We start from the raw sequence: 19,747 nt of genomic DNA on the forward strand, positions 1-19,747 counted from the left end.
AATCACATGCTAGACATACCCACACCTGAGAGCTATTCAAGAATACCTCTAAGAGCCACCCTCAGTATTTCCCATCAACTGCTTATTTTTATTGATTAAACATTTTGTTAATAAAGCAAATGCTATTTGAGGGTTAGCCTATTGGGGTACTCTAATAAATATGTGCAAATTTGTTTCTAAGGTTTATTGTACAAAAGACAAAAAGGACTTGACAGTGGAGCAAAAGTTTGTAGAAAAAAATGATCTGGCTGAGACAGAAGCCAGGCCTGGCCACTGAACAAAGGAGGAGCCAAGATTGGTGAAAAGGAGGGATCTTTGTGATACACCTTTATCCTAACTTGTCAACACCTGGAGCACTAGTAAATATCTGGAATGGTACCCCTGTGAAGTGGCATAGTCATTCACTTGGTCCAACGTGGCTGCCCTTATAGTATAGGTTATAGTGAGCCACTCAGTATCCAAGTGCAATTGGTAAAAATCATGAAAGCTTGTGATATAGAAGTGACTGATGCTAGGCAGTCTGCTATATCCTTGATGTGTCTTCTGCGTGTAAGCCTGAGTCTTACTATTTCTCGCTGTTTTCCTCCTCTCCACCAAGATAATCAGTAATCATAATAGGCCATTAATTATAAACTCTAATTTTACAAAAGACAAACATTAGTTATGGAAGCTATTTGATGCTGTTGTCGCATACTCTCTGAGGAATGGGCTTTCCAGTATGTGGAATTTCATTCTGACACAAAATGGTCCTCTGCTTTTCCTCCTGTTAGTGTACAAGCAGCGTCCGTGCTCCTCTCTAAAGCAGCCCTCTACGTGTTCCTTAGATCCCTTCCCCTTCCATTTCTCAGTGTTTCCACAATTTTTCTTCTTTCTTCTTCATCACATTTTTTTTTCTCTAGCAAATCGTTCCCACAAGCATATAAATGTAATATTATTTGCCCCATCTCAAAATGTTACCTTTCCTTGTCCCTATTAAGCATCTGTGCGGCTAATTTCCTCACCTCCCTTAGGTCTTTGCTGGAATATCACCTTCTCAAAGAAGCTTTTCTTCATCACCCTGTTTAAAGTTCCAACCCACCCTGACCCTCCCTTGCATTTATCCTGCACCTTTTTTCCCTCATAGCATTTATTATCTTCTAACTATGTAATGCACTTATTCACTAGGCTGTGTTTTGTTTGACCCTCTTACTTAAATAAAAGCTGCAAGAAAGCAGAGATTATGTCTATTTTGATCATTATTTTCCAAATTCATAAACTACTCCTGATACTAGTAGGTGTCCACTAAATAACTGCAGAATGAGTGAATTCACAAATAAAAACATTTTCATTTCAACCCTTGAGAAACTCAGTCTTTGAGTTTTCACTATAAAAATAAAATTCCCTAAGAATCATCTTACTGCTGTTACAAAAGTTAATTTCTTTTTCTTATTTGTATTCTCCTTTGCTCTGCAGGACCTGATTCCACTCTTGGTTCCCACGTTCCCTGGGTTTTATGTCCTTTCAGGTAGTATTTGAAAGAAACTTCTTGATCAACAAAATTATCCATTTTGAATCTATGTATAAAGTAGAAGAAATAGATCTTTTGGGACTTTTAAGAGGCTTTAGTTCTCGTGTACACTCAGAATGCATGCACCTAAAGATTCTACCTTCCTGACTTTGCATTCACTTTTGGACCCATTATCAGATGGGACTTACTACAAGTCTATTGTTCGTAAAGCTGGTCATCATATTTACGGAAAATTGCCTCCATGAGGTTTACACTATACTTGGTTTGGTAGAGTAGGTCTTCATTCATTATTTGTTAAGTAGAATTAAATTCATTAATGGATTTCAGTCAGTAGCTGATAAGGCAGAAAATGTTGGAAACAAAACTAGTAGCCTTTAGCAAAGAACTTGAGAGAAGGCTATCTTAATGTGACTGAAAATTCCATCCTGAACTATTTAAAACTGGAATATTTAATTGGGATTGAAATAAAAATGTAGGGAAATTTTAGCACACAATCACTACTGTCACAAACGTCCCCTTTTACAAACCATTTGGTATTGCTTTCTAAAGATCTGTGTTCGCTCTTAATTGCATCCCTTTCTTTTGACTATGATGAAAAGTATGTTTTCTCTAGTAGATATGTGTCTCTACCTGACTGTAGAGCTCTAAAAGTCCTGTTTTAAACCATTGCTACATGTGTGTTTGTGTGTGTGTTTCTGGGCGCATGCCCACACCACACACACACACACACACACACAGATGAAAACTGTGTATTTTCTGTGAGTTCTGTCTGAGTTTTGCCAGAGCAAGAGAGTTATTTTAACTTGGAAAATGAGGATGAATTCCCTTCCTAAGATGTTATTAAAAAAAAAAAAAAAAGACAACATAATTTATTTCCCTCAAACTCTGTTCTCATCAGTCTTATTTGTACATTAAAATCATCTGAGAAAAGATTTAAATACTGCTTCGTGAGTTTTATCTCAAATCAGCTGAATTAGAACCTTTGGAAATGAGACCCAGACACTCATATTTTTAATGTCACAATTCCGTTTAACTTTTATTTTTAATGGGCATTATACTTCTCTAGTGGTAGGGATCTGATTTCTCTAGCACTAGCTGAAACAAAGTTGGTTTTGCCTCACTAACAGATTTTAAAGTTTACACACTTCCTTAAGGTTAAAAGTACATCTTGAAGCATTAGTTCTAGCCATGATCTTTACTATTTTTTTGGTGGGAGGCGGGAAGCATGATAGCAAACAAATGTTCCTTGAAACGGTACTCAAAATCCTTTTGTGGTTGTATCAATTTGCAGTGAGATAGATGTCTGGAATGCTGCAAGTTATTTATACAAAGAAAAAAGATACAGATGTTTCTGTCTTCTTTACAGTAATTGGTTCATCTCTTTGGTATAACTGCTTGCATTGTCAAGGTTAAAGTTGAGAATAGATACAATCTCTCAAGATACTCAATTTCCAGGTACCCATGCATTCTCTTATATTTTCAATGTATAACCATACTGTCTAAAATTACATTTAGATTTTAGGGAGATAAGAATGGTAAATCAGAAAGCAATGAAGTAACCTGAAGAAAAACTAGGCTTAGAAGTTTTATACTGTCTTTTTTAAAAAAAGTAAATAAGATACCCAATTGAGGGAATATGGAGGTGTGCAAATGTTGTAAACTTTAGTGTAATATAGACTTGGGTTTGAATCTCACATTTGTCATTCACACCCACAGTAGTACACTGGCAAGTCTGAATATTACCTCGTCCTACCATTTTCACATGGATAACCCTAGTCCAAGGTAACATCAACAACCACCTGGACTCTTGAAATAGTTCTCTGCCATTCCCACCACTCTCTCTTCACATTTGTCCTTCAAGGAAATTTTCCATGCAGGAGCCAAAAAAATTTAAAGCATGAAACTTATTACTTAAAACTCTCCACTTGCTTCCCATTGTAATTAGAATAAATTCCACATTTATTCTATCTTCTCCTCCTTGTGTTATATATTTCAGTTAATGACAGTCCCTGGAATATGCTAAGCTCATTCTTATATTAGGATTTTTGCACAGATAATACAGAGCAAGAGAGGGACGAAAGAAAGGACTCATCTCATGCCCTCTTCGGGTAATGGCATATTTAATATTTTGCAAAATCCTCGTCTGTAAAGCTTATCTTTTATTATTTCTTGAGATCATGGAAAAGCCATCAGAAGTGTCCAGAAATTATGCCGGCTATACAAGCTGAGAGAATAGTGCTATTAATTCTAGGCATTTAAATTTATTAAATTAAAAAATTATTAATCAAAGGTAAGATCATTGAATTATCCACTGACATCAATATTCTAACCATTTTTGACCATATACAGTATGCTAGGCACTGTATTAAACACTACAGAAGATATAAGAATGAATGAATATAAAACAGTCTTTGCTTATCTGCTTATCATTTGGAATACAGAATAAGAACAGTTCAATAACACTACTACTAAGCAGAATATGTACCATAAAATAATCAGAATATAAAGGGTAAAGGTTTTTAAAATGGAAGGTTTAATAAGTCTGACTTCCACTGTAGGCAACAGCAGTTTAAAAATATGCACGTCTGTTCCCAATCTATTAGACTTACTTCTCCTTAATTAAATTGAAATATAAGATTAGTTGGGTTTGGGGATCAGGGAATTAAGGAAGGCTTAATGAAGGAACTAGACCTAGAAAATACAGCATTTGAGCTGGACCTTGAAAGTGGGAAAAATAATGGAATGCACCTTTATTTATCTCTTTCTTAATTTAGCCGTGGTTTTACTAAGTAAATAAAATGAGTTTTTGCGATTTTGCAGAAATATGCCTGCTGAACATTATTGACCTCATGATAATCTTCCAATACATTTTTAAGGAAAATATAACTTTATTTTTGGAGTGAGAAGGACCTTGGGCAACTAAATTAACTTCCCTCTCACCTGTACAGTTCTAATTTGTAGAACTGTTGTAAAGATTAAAGGAAATAATGCAAGGTGTCTGGTGTATAGGCACCTAATAATGCTAGCTCTCACTTTTACTTCTTAATAACTGGAAAAGTTGTATATTACTGAAAGTAAGCAGAATTGTGGAATGGTTAAAACTGTGCACTCCAAAATCAGGCTGCACTGATCAGATGGCCTTAGAAGTCTGGGTCTGCCACCTCTTGCTTTATGATCTTGGACAGGTAACTTAACATCACTTTGCCTGACTTCCTTCATTTGTCAATTGGAAATTATAATATATCCTAACTCAGAGGGCTGTTGTGAGGATTCCATCAGATAATTCATATTAAGTGGTTAACACATAGTAGGTGTTCAATAAATAATTATTTATAATTTCAGTAATAATCATTAATAATTATATAAGTAGAATTGAAAGCAAACACTAATTATTAATATCCTTAAATCATAGGGGTTATTGTCAGTCTAATAATCTATAGCATGTGATAGGCCAACACATGCCCAGTCAATGAATATATTATTCTAAAAAAAAAAAAATCTCATCTAATCACATATACAAACCTGAAGTGCTATGTGAAGTACTTCACTTGATGTTCTCATTGTATTTGACCATGTTTCCAGTGTTTACTTTTGACTTTACTTATATTTTTATAATTCACTATTTATCTCTGATTTTCAAAAGTAGTGAGGGAAGTCAGTTCCAGGCGGTAATGGAAACCAAGGCCTCTGATCTCAAAACAGCTACAGAATATGAACCAAAAGGAAAAAACACCTTATTAGAAGAGAACGCCTTCAGGGGTCCTTAAGGCTAGAGTTTTGCTATTTTGAGCCAGGCAGGAAAAAAAGAGGTGCACATTGAGAAGTAGAAAAATTATTGCCTGTGAGAGGAATTTCCTGCTTGATTATTTCCTGTTAAATCTCATTATGTAAGTTTACTGATTGCTTTTTCTGAACTCAAATTTAGGTCCCAAGTATAAAAGATAAATTCTATTAAAATATGTACAGATTATACCCCTTTGTAGTAAAGTGGTTTCTTTCTACATGTTTATAATTATGTTCTGGCTTATGCAGAATAGTCTATATTTTGAACATTCTGGAACTGAGATTTATTTTGCCTAAATATGCATGAATAAGTATCTGGTCCACCTCAATAAGAAATGAGGTTTGTTGATTTGATTTCCCTTAGCCAGCTTGATAAGCAGAAAGACTGTCACTGGAAGAATTCTGAAAGAAGATATTAAAACTACTGCACATATCTAAAGGTACATGGCAAGGATCTGCCTGTTTGCTCAAGAAAGGGAAGACATTCATTGCTTAACCTCAGTGACTCAAATAGGCTTTAAGCTTATCTTACACATCCCAAGTTACCTTCCGGTAACTTGAACATATCTTCTTTTCGAGTCTTCCAAGTTCCACCCAAATTGAAAGGCAATGTTCTTGGTAGATGTTTTATTTTCCAGAATTGTTGGCTTTGTACACTCAGTAATCTCCACCACAGGTACTTTTCCCTCATCCACACACTCAAATATTACCTATCATTTAATCTAACCTCTTTCAAATGCAACTTGTTCTTCGAAACCTTTTCCAACATTTTTATTAAAAAAAAAAAAAAAAAGGCCTTCCTTTAAAGAGAGCCTTGTGGGTCTTCATCACTACTTCTATGCAATATGCAATAAATATTTATTGTGTACCTATAATGTGCCAGAAGCTCACGCTAGGGATATGTCAATGGGTTAAACAGTCAGAACTCCTTATAAAGTGAATAAAGTTAAAATTGCTTGTTAGATAGTGGTAAATGGTAAGGAGAAAAGTGTAGAAGAGGAAGAGAAGAGGAAGTTGGAAGATAGACATATTACGCAGTTAGTGGAGGCCTGTCAGAGAAGGAGACTCAAGTCTGGAGGAAATGAAGAATAACAGACAAATATCTGAAAGAAGAACCTTCAGCCAGAGGGAAGAGAAAATGAAAAGACTCTGGGGAAAGGTGTAAACATGAGGAAAATTAAGAGAAATCATAGAGTTGAAGAGTGGGGAGTGGGAAGAGGAGGAGCAGGGAGATTGTACATGTTTTTAATGGCTGAATTTTTCTCTGTGTTAAAAGTAAACCACTGAAGCCTTTGATTACCACAGAGGCATGGTCTAACTCATATTTTAGTAACAGAAGCAACAATGCAGCAGTGAGAAGGTAAAAGTTTTAGAAATATTCTGAAGGCATAACCTAGAGGATTTAATAATGGATTAGAGAGCAAATGAGATAAAAAGTAGAGTAAATGTGATTCCACGGCCTGTGGCCCAAACAATCAGAAATAAGGAGGTGCCTTATGGAAAGGAGCTGCTGCTTATTGAATAAGGAGTGGAAATAGAAAAGGTTATAGCAAAATAGTAAGTAATAGCGGGCATTTGAGTTTGGAGGTGCCTATTTTGAGATTACTTCTCTGTTCTGCAGTCACTGGATTATACAAATTAGAAGTTATGAGTATCTAGATGAACATTAAAATAGTGAGATAGATTGTTCTTACTTATGAATGAATCTCAAAGGGCTGAACTCCAAAAGATGTGAAAGATGAGTAGGAATAAATGAAGAAGAATGAGAAGAGACCAGTGAAGGAGAAGGAAAGCAGAGGAATTTGTGTCCTAGAAGCCAAGCAAAGAACGTATCTAGGAGAAGGGAGTGATCAGCTATGCAAATGCTGCTGATAATCCAAATAGGTTAAATGACTATCAATCCCATGATTTAGCAAAGGGTATGCCACTGGTGACTTTAACTACAGCTACGTCAGTGGAGTAGTGTTGACAAAGGCCTGACAGAAACAGGTTCAAGTGTAAAGAAACTGAAATCAATGAATATAACTAACTCTTCTGAGAAGTTTACTGTAAAAGAAAGAGAAAGAAATGGGACAGTAACTGGAGGGTATGGTGAAGTCATACATATATGCATACAGATACATATATGTCTATATTTACTTTCAAACAAGAGTGAAATAGCAGCATTTTAATATGCTCATGTGAAAAAAATAATGCAAGAGAGAAAAGGGAAATTCCAGAAAAAATTGCTCTTGTCTAGACAAGAATCAATGAGATCTGGGACACAGTAGAGAGACTGCCCTTTGCTTGCCATATGGATGACTCATCTACAGAACAAGAGAGAGAACACAGTATGTACATACAGAAGCAGGCAGGTGAATGTGGTCGTGAAAAATTGAGGAAATCATTTTTTGATTACTTCTTTTTACTTAGTTAAACAGAAAGCATATTCAGCAGCTTAGAGTGAGAATTATCTCCAGTTATCTAGATTCTTTCATTCAGTAACCTCTAGCTAAGGATTTTTTTTTTTTAATATCCAAGTGGTTTTATTATGCAATCATGAATAGTGAGCATATTATGTTATTTTCAATTTCTGGAGAATTGAAAACTCAGTCAAAATTTATTGAAAGAAGCAAGGAATAATTCTTAAATAAATAAAAGCAAAATGCAAAGAGTAGTTTATGAACTTAAATTTTTTTTTCCTGGTCTTCTCTCTGTTGGTGCCATTTTAACTCCCTATGTATGTTTTTCTTTCAATGAGGCATTCTAAGTACCAGTTTCTAAATTTTTAAGTTTCATTCTGAAATCGCTTAAGATAAAGATCATGTTTACTCTGGCAATTTTTTGTCATCGTGGTTCTTGATTGCTTATTTTTAATTAAAAAAAGGGCAGACTCCAGGATGCCAGGATGATACCTCTGGACCCACTTGGGGTCTAGGGGACCTTGCCACCCTGAATGGAAGGACATAGGCCTGGTTGGTTTTTCCACCAGCCTTTTAGAGACCCCAAGTGCTTTCAGCAAACATAGGCAGTAAGCAGGGAGTGGCTACAGCAGGCTTTCAGTCAGACTCAGTGCTGTGCTGGCTTCAGATCTGTCCCAGTGAAATTATACTGATGGTGGCCACAACGGTGCTTGTGTCACTTCAGTCCTCAGCATTAGGTGGCTAGAACAGAGGCAGAGACTCTGTATGTTTGGAAGAAAGGAAGAAAGCAAGAGTCTTTGTGTGGTAATCCAGAGAATCCTCCCAGATCTCATTCAAGACCATCAAGGGGTTGCCTTTATGAGTCTGCAAGAACCACAGAGTTACTGGGTGTGGGGTCGCTCCTAAAACAGACATAACTTAGATCACAACACCCAAGTCCTTTCAAATATCTGCAAAACCTTCCCAAGAAGGATGAGTACAAATAAGCCCAGACAGTGAAGACTACAATAAATACCTAATCCTCCAATGCCCAGACACTGAAGAACATCTGCTAGCATCAACACCATCCAGGAAAACATAACCTCACCAAATGAACACTAAACAAGCTTCCAGGGACAAATCCTGGAGAAACAGAGATATGTGACCTTTTAGACAGAGAATTCAAAATAACTGGGTTGAGGAAACTCAAAGAAAATTCATGATAATACAGAGAAGAAATTCAAAATTCGCTCAAACAGATTAAAATAATTAAAAAGAATTAAGCAGAAATTCTGGAGATGAAAAATGCAATTGGCATACCGAAGAATGCATCAAGGTCCTTTAAAGGCAGAATTAAGCAGAAGCAAGAACTAGTGAACTTGAAGACAGGCCATTTGAAAATACCTAGTCAGAAAAGGCAAAAGAAAAAAGAATAACAAAATGAAGCATGCCTACAGGATTTAGAAAATAGTCTCATAAGGGAAAATCTAATAATTGTTGGCCTTAAAGAAGAGATAGATAAGTAGTGGGAGCAAATTTATTCAAATGAATAATAACAGACAACTTCTGAAACCTACAGAAATATATCAATATCCAAATACAGGAAGAAAATAACCTTCACTAGAGGAAGACAGGAAAGAGAGAAAGAAGAGAGGGCCACCGAACAACCAGAAAAATAATAATAAAATGGCAGGAGTAGGTCCTTACTTTTCAATAATAACATTGAGGTAGTTGGACTAAAATCTCAAATCAAAAGATATAGAGTAACTGAATGGATGAAAAAAACAAGGCTCATTAATCTGTCTACAAGAAACACATTTCACCTACAAATACATACATAAACAGAAAATGAAAAGATGGAAAAAGATATTCCATGCCAATGGAAAACAAGGAGCAGAAGTTGCTGAACTTATATCAGACAAAATAAATTTCAAGACAAAAGCTGTAAGTAGAGAACAAAGACGGTAATTATATAATGATACAGAAATCAGTTTATCAAGAGAAGATAACAGTTTTAAATATGTAAGTGCTCAACACTGGAGCACTCAGATATATAAAGCAAATATTATCAGAGCTAAAGAAGGAGATAGGCCCCAGTATGATAATAACTGGAGACTTCACACCCCATTTTCAGCCTTTTGGACAGATCTTCTAGACAGAAAATCAACGAAGAAACATCAGACTTAATCTTTACTCTAGACCAAATGAATCTAATAGATATTTACAGGACATTTCATCCAAGAGATGCAGAATACACATTCTTCTCAGTGCATGGATTATTCTCAAGTATAAACCATATGTTAGTTCACAAAAAAGTATTAAAACATTCAAAAAAACTAAAATAACACTAAGTATCTTCTCTGACCACAATGGAATAAAACTAGAAATTAATAAGAACATGAATTTTGAAAACTATACAAATATAAAAAATTAAACAATATGCTCCTGAATGACCAGTGGGTCAATGAAGAAATTAAGAAGAAAATTGAAATATTTCTTAAATTATGATGGAACACAACACACCAAAACCTATGGGATACAGCAAAAGTAGTGCTAAGATGGAAGTCCGATAGCTATTAAGTGCCTACATCAACAAAGAGGAAAAACTTCAACTATATAATCTAACAATGCATCTTGAACTAGAAAAGCAAGAGCAAATCAAACCCAAAATTAGTAGAAGAAAATAAATGATAAATATTGTAGCAGAAGGAAATAGAATTGAAAAAAATCCCAAAGTCAATTAAACAAAAAGTAGGTTATTTGAAAAGTTAAACTGAATTGACAAATCTTTAACCATACTAAGAAAAAAGAGGGAAGATACAAATTAATAAAATCAGAAATGAAAATGGAGCCATTGCTATTGGCACCACAGAAATTAAAAGGATCATTAGTGGCTACTATGAGCACCTCTATACCAATAAGCTGGAAAATCGAAAAGAAATAAATGAATTCCTAAACATACACAACCTACCAAGATTGAAATAGGATGAAATCCAAACCCTGAACAGACTGATGACAAATCATGAGATCTAAGCCATAATAAAAACCCTCCCCAAAAAGAAAAGCCTGGGACCAGATGGCTTCATCTGAATTCTGCTGATTTCTACCAAACATTTAAATAACTAATACCAGTTCTACTCAAACTATTCCAAAAAAATAAAAGAGGAGAGAGTGCTCCCAAATTCAGTCTCTGAGGACATTATTACCCTGATACCAAAACTTGGCAAAACCATATGAAAAAAAGAAAACTACAGGCCATTATCTCTGATAAATATTGATGCAAAAATGCTCAACAAAATACTAGTAAACCAAATTCAACAATACGTTAGAAAGATCATTCATCATGGCCAAGTGGTATTTATCTCTGGGATGCATGGATGGTTCAACATACACAAATCAATCAACATGATCTATCACATCAACAAAATGAAGGATAAAACCATACTCCCATTTATAATAGCCAGAAATAAAATTAAATGCCTAGGAATTAATTTAACCAAGGTAGTGAAATAATTTTATAATGAAAACTATACAACACTAATGAAAGAAATTGAACAGGAAACCAAATAATGGAAAAATATTTCATGTTCATGGATTGATAGAATCAATATTGTTAAAATGTTCATACTACTCAAAGCAATATATAGGTTTAATGCAATCCCTATCAAAATAACAATGACATTCTTCATGGAAATAGAAAAAACAATCCTAAAATTTATATAGAACCACAAAAGACCCAGAATAGCCAAAGCTACCCTAAGCAAATAGAACAAAACTGGAGGAATCACATTACTTGATTTCAAATTTTACTACACAACTTTAGTAACAAAAATAGCATGGTACTGGCATAAAAACAGACACATAGACCAATAGAAAAGAATAGAGTACACAAAATCAAATCCACACCCCTACAGTAAATTCATTTTTGACAAGGATGTCAGAAATACACAATGGGGAAAAAGACAGACTTCAATAAATGGTGCTGGGAGAACTGGATATCTATATACAAAAGAATGAAACTAGACATTTGGCTCTCACCATACACAAAAATCAAATAAAGATGAACTAAAGACTTAAATCCAAGACCTCAAACTATGAAACTACTACCAGAAAACCTTGGGGAAACTCTCCAGGACACTGGTCTGGGAAAAAAATTTCTTGAGAAATACCCCACAAGCACAGGCAACCAAAGCAAAAATGGACAAATGGAATCACATCGATTTAAAAAGCTTCTTAATAGCAAAGAATACAATCAACAAGTGAAAAGACACCCCACAGAATGTGAGAACATATTTGAAAACTACCCATCTGACAAGGATTAATAACTGGAATGTATAAGGGGCTCAAACAAGCCTGTAGGAAAAAAATCTAATAATCTGATAAAAAAAATTAGGCAAAAGATTTGCATAGACATTTCTCAAAAGAAGAAATAGAAACGGCAAACAAGAGTATCAAAAGGTGTTCAACATTATTGATCATCAGAGAAATGCAAATCAAAACTACAATGAGATATCATCTGACCCCACTTAAAATGACTTGTATCCAAAAGCCAGGCTGTAAAAAATGCTTGCAAGGTTGTGGAGAAAAGAGAACTCTTGTACACTGCTGGTGAAAATGTAACTTAGTTCAACCACTATGGAGAACAGTTTGGAGGCTTCTCAAAAAACTACAGTGACAATAACTTAATTGTATATTTTTAAATAACTTAAAGAATGTAATTAGATTGTTTGTAACTCAAAGGATAAGTTCTTGAGGGGATGGATACCCCATTCTCCATGATGTGCTTACTTCACATTACGTGGCTATATATATAATTGTATATATGTATAATTGTATATGTATAATTACGTGTAAAAATATCTCATGCACCTCATAAATATATACACCTACTATGTACCCACAAACACTTTTTAAAATAGCAAAAAAAATTTTAAATAATAGAATCATAAAAAGTTTCCAACTGTACATTGGAAGGCCTATATCATTTTCAAAGACTTTCCTCTATGAAGTTCTAAGTAAATGTGAGTAGAAATCCCTAACTTAGGAAGGTTTTGATTGAATTTTTCCCAAATCTCCTCTGCTTCCATAAAGGTACATTTCATTTTATTCTATCTTCAATGAGGATGTATATTTGGAGGTTATTACCTCTTTAGATAGCTTTCAAATATATAAAGACAGTATTTCCAAAAGAATATTTTAAAATTCTCTCATGCAGAAAATATAACAGTCTTCCAATGTTCTAGATTGTGGCAATTTTTGAAGCTTTTAATGGATAAGAGGTTTTTGTGTTGCCCAGGTTGGCCTCGAATGCGTAGTCTTGCCTCCTTATGCTCCAGGACAACTGGCCTGAGCCACCGTGGCTCCCAAAGCTTTTAAACAAGACTATAAAGGTCAAATATTCATCCCAGCTTGAACATTTACCTAAAATTTTAAAGACTAAAATTATTAGACTCTGAAATGTTCTATCATTGTTGGAGATGTTCTAATGTATTTTCAAAATTTCACTATAATTTCAACCTTCTCAATTTATATTTCTCTAGCCCAGATGTTTTAAAAATGCTCATTATAAATCTTTTAGAAAAATTATCTATTATATGCCTATCTACTTAGATAACTCACTATATACTTGATCAAAACTTATTCAACCTCTTCACATCTCCAAATCTCTTTTTATGACTCAGATCCCACTTATAATCCATAGACTTCATATATTTTACCTGGCCCTTGGATTATCTTTATTCCAGCAAAACTACTCAGTCATTTTTATTTTAAACAATGATTTGGTGAATCCCTTCCATACTATGTATTCTTTTTGGTAGTTCAGCCCAATTTATTTATACTAGATGCATAAGAATTTTATTTCAAGAGAAAATTCAAGTTTTCTCCAATTAACTCTACCCCAGATTTGCAACACAGATATGGATTCAAATTCGGGGTTATCCCAAGTATTTTCTAAAAAATAATAACAAATATGACCACTTATATAAAAGAAAAGAAGACAAAAATCTAACAGACTAAGATGTGTTCTGGAATGACAGGAAGTTTAGCACATTAACTTTGAAATCATTAATACCCAGCATAATGCCTAGCATAGAGAAACCTCCTTTTTTTTAGGTAGGCACAAATACATCTAATCTATACCACAAATTGTGAATTTCAATTCAACAAATAATTATCATATATTTTATATGCATGAGATACTGTACTAGCCACTCAGCATAGAAAGGAGAAAAATATACAGTCTCTGTAATCAGGGAATTTGAGGTTTCATAGACATCTGAAACAGGGAGTTGACAACGTCAACATAGTACTATCAGTGTTATGATAAGATGAGTATATGGTTTTATGGGAGCATTTAAGAAAGATACTTTAGTTCTTAAACTAGGGTCATGGACGACAAGGAGGAATTTACAAGCAGCATGAAAGGGATGGGTACCTTGGGACAAGAAATAGCATGTGCTAAAGCCTCAAGGCAAGAAAGAATATAAAGTTAGATAATTACAAATAGTTTTAAATGGCATACTTTAGCACACATGGAGAGTAATAACTAGAGCTAAATCCAGAGAGCAAGGTGACACAACTTCCAGAACTTCAAGAGCCATATAAGGGAATTTGGACTTACCTAAGAATTTTGAGGGTATATTTAAAATATTCCAGCTGAGAATGGAGATGACATAATATTTCAATCCTGAAAATATAAATCTTTTATGAAGAGCATAGAGTAAGTATGCCACATAAGAATGTGGAGAAAGCAGGTAATTGAGCATATTATATTGACTAATTCAGAGATGGGTTATATGTATGTGGACTGACTCATTATCTGAGTTGTGTTTTATGTTACTTGTATGTAACTTTTCAAAGTTAAGATGCAGAGTGAAAGAAATATCTGCAAGAGAGTATTAATAGTGAGATAAGACCTGGTGGGATGAGTGACAACACTGTTGGAAATATTATAAACTAGTGGCTGTGAAGATGAGAAGTTAGAATATGAGACTTTGTGATTAACTGGATGTGGGACTAAAATATGAATGATTCAGGGCGAGATTTAGACTTGGTAAATAGTTGCTTCTTAGAGTATATTTTATCTTCACTAACTAAAGCTTAAAATCCTAGAGGGCAGAGACTTTTCCTTCCCATTGGCTGCATGCTATACAGAACTCTCCTAGGTCAGATTTCAGTGAGTAGTTGTGGACTAGCCATCTCAGGTTTAAGAGCAAGGATATATTTGAAATGCTGCATGTATTGCTTTCTTTCCTCAGAATTTGTACAGTTCAATAGGGCTATCCTGGAGCAAAACTTTTAAAAATGAATATGCACATGAAAGGTTGGAGAGAATCCAGAATGTCACAAATGAATAGCATAAGCTTTCTTTGTCTATGATTGGAATTGAAGGAATGATTTTGGTTACCTTATCAATATGCATTATTATTTATTTTGATGTCCTCTAAAATCACTAAACATACAAATTTTGTTTTCCGCTTATTTACCTTGTTTGTGCAAACACTTTTTCATGTAATAGCAAAAAGAGTAAATGATTCTAATGATTCTTCAATATAAACAATATTTACTAGAAAAATTACCAGCATATATGAGAAATGTGAATTACTTATTTTAATATAATGTGACTATTTAGAGCGAGCTCTACATTACTTGAGGGCAGCTTTGAGCAAATATTTGAGAATATGGTGTTCAGAGCAACATATGATGTACCACCGAGAAGTTGGTACAAGAGAAGCTGCCTTAACTGACCACACTGAATCAACCTGCAAGATAAATTTTGCTCTCTAGTCTTTAAGTAAATTAGACTCACTAAAGCCTGTGACAGCACAAATGCTTGTGGTCAACATACACATTTCTAATATGCCCACACCCTTTTGTTTCTGTAACTTGAGATGTTTATTTATTGAGTCAATTATATTTCTTACCACACATTGATGTTATTTCTTGTCTTAAAAAATTGATTTGTCCACTATAGATTAATATGGTTACTAACATTTTAAAGAGATTTAGTTAATAATCATTTGTAAAGAATCTTGAAAATTATTTTGAGATTCATGGAAACAAAAGAATGCAGTCTCTGTAGAAGAGATGGTTGACACACCAAATTTTGATTTGTTCTCTTTTTACAGGAAAAGAGCTGAAGCAATACATATGACTTCACAGCTGGAGACCACACTCTTCAGCCTTCTTACAACCGACGTGTCTGTTTGAATCCATTCTCTTCAGGGGAACGAGAACAAAATTTACGTGTGCAGCTTCCAGGTCAGTTACAGTTTATAATAAAAGTGAAACCTCTTGTCCTGGACTGCTGCTTTCTTTAGATTGGAAAGCAGATTTCAGCAATGATATAATTTTGGTCATGATGATAAGGGCAATGTCTTATTAGTTGATAGAAAGCAAGATTGAGAAAACCACCCTCCCTAGAAGTTCTCATGAGGCAGGGCTACCCTGTTAATTACACTGTTTCCTGATGGAGAAATGAATTTCTATCTTATTTAAGCCATTGATTGTATTTTGGGGTTTTCTTCATTACAGCAACTTAGCCTCTATCCAAAAAGACCATTTCTTATCCATCAATTCCACTCATAGAAATATAACCTAAATAAATAATCTTATATTGAAAAGGATAGTGCTCATGCATACTTTTTTCTTTCTTTGTCCCAAAGGAAAAATAAAGAAACATTCATAAATTAAAAACAAATAAAAGTTTGTAATTTTGTAGAAGGGCCTACTCCACACACAAATGTGACTATCACAGCTTTGAATTCTTAAGGAAATTTGAGAGATTTTTATCATGTCCTAGATATAGGACATAAGTTATCTCTTTATATGTGCAATTATCCTAAGAAATTTTCCAATTTTATCAATAAGGGATGTTGACAAATGAGCATACCCTGAGGAAGGGACCAGGAATCATTCCATGCAGAAAAAAAAGAAGAAAGAACAGGAAATACTTAAAGAAGAAATTATGTATGACTTGATACATTTATCTAATTGTTTCAGAGCCACCCAGTATAATATAAATTAGACTACAAATCAGGGACAGAGTTAGGGTCAGTCACTGGAAGCTAAAACAAACCAAAATATAACTCACAAATTTCACCTCTACAAAAGGAATATTTGTGTTCCTCAGAAGAATGAAGAGCCATTATCAATGATGTCCAAAGGAAGCTGAAATAATGTTCAGCTAGAGAATGGCATCTTCGGTTCCTTTTAATCCTGAAAATTCATAAATCTTTGCTGATATTCTAGGCAGTTTTTCTTTATCAATACAAGTTACTAAAACTTTGCCTAATTTGAAAATCTTGAATATCAGTTTTTGTTTATGTAATTGTTGTGACTTCCTTTGTATAGCAAGAGCACAAATTCTGGATGAGACTGCTTACTTCCAAATCCTAGACCTGACATTAGAAAAAGTTACTTGTGCTCTGTAATATTTGGTTTTCTTACTTCTTTTTTGGGGAGGAGTGGGTGGAGTTTCACTCTTGCTGCCCAAGCTGAAGTGCGGTGGCGTGATCTCAGCTCACTGCAACCTCCTCCTGGGTACAAGCGATTCTCTTGCCTCAGCCTCTGGAGTAGCTGGGATTATAGGCACACACCATCACACCTGGCTAGTTTTTTGTATTTTTAGTAGAAACGAGGTTTCACCATGATAGCCAGAATGGTCTCAATCTCCTGATCTTGTGATTCACCTGCCTCGGCCTCCCGAAGTGCTGGTATTACAGGCATGAGCCATTGCACCTGATGGGTTTTCTTATTTCTAAATTACGTTTGATGATAGTGTCTAGTGCCCAGGCTTTCATGAATATTAAATAAGACAATTCAACTGCTAAACACAATTTTATTTTAAAATATCAAAAAATGTGAGGTATTATTATATTCTCCTTAATTAAATTTCACTTTGTGTAATTTGCTTTTACATTATAGCATCATTTAAGTAGTCCATTTGTAAAACAGCTACTCATTTTTTATCATTCACCAAATCACTATTAAAATTTTCTTCATCATTATCATCAGAATCACCGTTAAGAAAATTTAAACTGTATTAAGAATTCAATATCTCACATCCCTCAGATGGTATTTTTTAATTCTTAATTTTTAAATTTGACAGATAATATTGCATGTATGTATCATAAGTGTCTCTTGGTCTACATTTTCACCAGCGTTCCATTATTAGTCTCTTTAAATTTAGCTGTTCTGTAACGATAGGTCACTATGGTTATAATTTGCATTTCTCTGAATGCAATAATAATGAAGTGGAGAATCTATATATGTTTGTTTTTCATTTTAGTATTATTTAATTTTGAAGAATCTGTGAGCTTTTGCCCATAATATCTATTGAATTTTCTGGGATTTTATATATATATATGTGAAAGTTTATTATTTAGTCTATTAAAAGCCTCTTACCGTATGTGCATTGCAAATAGCTTTTCCCAATTGGTGGCTTATTTTTTTCACTCTGGTATAAACAAAGATTCCTAATTTTATTTTATTTTTGTAGAAATTTAAGTGGTACACTGCAGTTTTGTTACATGGATATGTGTAATAGTGACATCTGGTCTTTTAGTGTAACCATTAACCAAATAATGTACATTTTTTCCCGTTAAGTAATTTCTCATCCTTCACCACCCTTCTCAGTCTCCAGTGTCTCTTTTTATACATTTCATGTCCATATGTACACATTATTTAGCTTCCACTTGTAAATGAGAACATGCAGTATCTGGTTTTCTGTTTCTGAGTTGTTCCACTTAAGATAAAGGCCTCAGTTTCATCTATGTTGCTGCAAAATACATGATTTCATTTATTTCATTCTTTTTTATGGCTGTATAGTATTCCATGTTATATATATTTAATTTTGAAGAATCTGTGAGCTTTTGCCCATTTATCTATTGAATTTTCTGGAATTTTTTATATATACATATATATACACAGATATATACATATATGTGTGCATGTGTGTATCTACACATATACATTTTATATATATACACCCCATTTTATTCATCTATCGATAGATAGAGATTGATTCCATATTTTTGCTATTGTGAATAATGCTGCAATAAACATACAAATGCAGGTGTATTTTTGATATAATAATTTATTTTCCTTTGGGTAGATACCCAGTAGTGGGATTGCTGGATCAAATGGTACTTCTGTTTTTAGTTCTTTGAGAAATCTCCATTCTGTTCTCCAAACAGGTTGTATTAATTTACCTTTCTACCAACAGTGTATAAGCATTCTCTTTCCTTCACATCCTCACAAACATCTATTATTTTTTTACTTTTTAGTAATAGTCGTTCTAACTAGGGTAAAGTGATATCTCATTGTGGTTTAGATTTGCATTTCGCTGGTGATAAGAGAAATGATGTCGAACATTTATTTATATGCTTATTGGACATTTGTATGTCTTCTTTTGAAAAAGGTCTATTCATGTCACTGGCTCACTTTATAATGGGATTATTTTGTTGTTGCTGTTGAGTTGAGTTCCTTGTAAATTTTGGGTATTAGTCTTCTGTCATGTGCATAGTTTGTAAATACTTTTTTCCATTCTGTAGGTTGTTGTTTACTCTATTATTTTGGTTGCTGTGCACAAGCTCTTTTGCTACTACAACCAGTATTTGAGAAAGCCACTATATTAAGGCTATTTATAACCAAAAAACTTAAGCAGTCTTTAACACTGAATGTACCCAGAAGCAAAGCCATATGGCCCTACTCAACATACATCATTGTTGTATTGTCGGGGAAAAAAGCCCCGCCCCAACAAAATAAATTCAAAACTAAATAGAACTATTTCTCAAAATGCAAAAAATCATCATAGTAATACAGGAAATATGAAAAAAACAAGTTATTATGACACTCCTAGTGCACCACAAATTGCCCAGACCAATGTTCCGGAGATTTTTCCAATGTTTTCTTGTAGTAATTTCATAGTTTGGGGCCTTAGATTTAAGTCCTTAATCCATTTTGAGTTAATTTATATGGTGAGAGGTAAGGATCTAGTTTCATTCCTCTGCATATAGATATCCAGTTTTCCCAGAACCATGTATTGAAGAGACTGTCTTCCCTCCAGTGTGTG

The 19,747-nt window shown here is 34.1% G+C and overlaps 1 long non-coding RNA gene across 2 annotated transcripts in view; it reads left to right on the forward strand.

Moving 5' to 3' along the window:
- Window positions 1-19,747, forward strand: part of LOC140713195 (uncharacterized) — a 979,701-nt gene that overhangs the window by 537,352 nt on the left and 422,602 nt on the right. For both annotated transcript variants that reach the window (XR_012095087.1, XR_012095088.1), the window contains one exon: window positions 15,801-15,933. This is a non-coding gene — a long non-coding RNA (uncharacterized lncRNA). The remainder of the gene's footprint in view (window positions 1-15,800; window positions 15,934-19,747) is intronic.

This window comes from Chlorocebus sabaeus, chromosome 13 (assembly GCF_047675955.1).
Source record: "Chlorocebus sabaeus isolate Y175 chromosome 13, mChlSab1.0.hap1, whole genome shotgun sequence".
NCBI lineage: Eukaryota > Metazoa > Chordata > Mammalia > Primates > Cercopithecidae > Chlorocebus > Chlorocebus sabaeus.